This window comes from Microtus pennsylvanicus, assembly GCF_037038515.1.
Source record: "Microtus pennsylvanicus isolate mMicPen1 chromosome Y unlocalized genomic scaffold, mMicPen1.hap1 SUPER_Y_unloc_2, whole genome shotgun sequence".
NCBI classification, from domain to species: domain Eukaryota; kingdom Metazoa; phylum Chordata; class Mammalia; order Rodentia; family Cricetidae; genus Microtus; species Microtus pennsylvanicus.
In genome coordinates this window covers 3,205,285-3,206,742 of record NW_027460880.1, presented here as the reverse complement: position 1 = coordinate 3,206,742, position 1,458 = coordinate 3,205,285, and positions in this window count along the sequence as shown.

Sequence of the window (1,458 nt, the reverse complement as noted above, 5' to 3'; positions counted from 1 at the left end):
ATTCCCTCAGAGAGTCAGGTCAAATTAAGGATTGACAAGGTTTTCCACTAAGGAGGAGGCTTATTCCATTTTACCTTCTTTGTGCTCCAGGCCCACCCACAAGAGTGATGATGAGGACAGGGAGAAGAAGAGGAGAGGGTGTACCAGAATTCCCTGGTACAATTTCTCACCCAAATTGTAGCCAAATCACCTGACCTGGGACAGCTGATCTACATGCTGGACCCTAACTCCCAGTTTGACAACTCTAACATTTTAACCAAGTTTGTGAAGATGAAGGAACCAAAAATAGCCCTGTTACAGGATGGCAGGTTTCTTACAGGATGGGAGTCAGACATCAGTACCATACTGGTATTTGGCAGTTTGATGGGTGTGTGGGGTCTTTGCCAGACTCCACCTAGCATCATGGATTCCCTACTTTACTGATATTATGGAGTTCGGTGCATTCATCATATGTGTGCATGTCACACACTAGTGGGCATCATATGTACATGTTTATCCTGTGTGTGGGTGAGTGTGTTCATGAGTTTTATAGCCCAAGTACTACAGAACATGATCAATGAAAGGGAACACAATTTTCCAGATATGGCAGGACAATTATTTAAATGAACTGACAAGGGTTGAATGGCATGGATAAGACCTATGAGAGTTCAAGGCATACCGAATCCAGGCATGACAAAGTAGGTGGCAGACAGAATTCTGGCAAAACTAAGTAGGTAGCTTGATGTCCAACTTACTGGAGAAGAGCAACTGAGCGGAGACACTTTTCACTAAGCAACATGCTCTAGTGGAGTTCAAACATCCTTTGACTTACAGCCTGTACGAATTAAACCATTCATCAAATGAAACCTAATTTTCTCTGATTTTGAGTATACATTTGTGTCCCTTCCTGATTAATCTACTCTTTATCCTCTTAAGTCCCAATACCTCACGCTGATATTGGTCACATCTTTCCATTTGACATGGTTTTCCCTCAAGCTTCATACCGCCCCGAGATCATACAACTTTTTGTCCCCTCTCCACTGCTTCCTTGACAGCCATCTTGTCCTTTACCACAACACGCATCCCCAGTCCTTTACTCTCCAAGGGGAAAAGACCATAAATCCTGCTTTGTTTTGAGGCATGTATTTCTGTGATGCCCCATCCACCAAACACAATCCATCATTGACCAAATAACACAACATGTTAACAAATTTTTATTCTTTGAGAAAGAATAATCCATTGGAAAAGATACCAGGATTCATAGAAGACCTGAGGTATCTCTGAAAAAACACATTCCCAAGGAGAGAATTAAGTCTGCCCCTCAAAATTTGAGAATTTCACTTTAACAGATCTTCACCAAATCATAGACATAGATATGGAAGTCATTATCAAACTTGATGAAATACACAGAAGGTTTGTTGGGAACTTGGCAAATAATTTTACCTATCTCTTGGGTTCCATCTTTTTTGTTGTACTGCA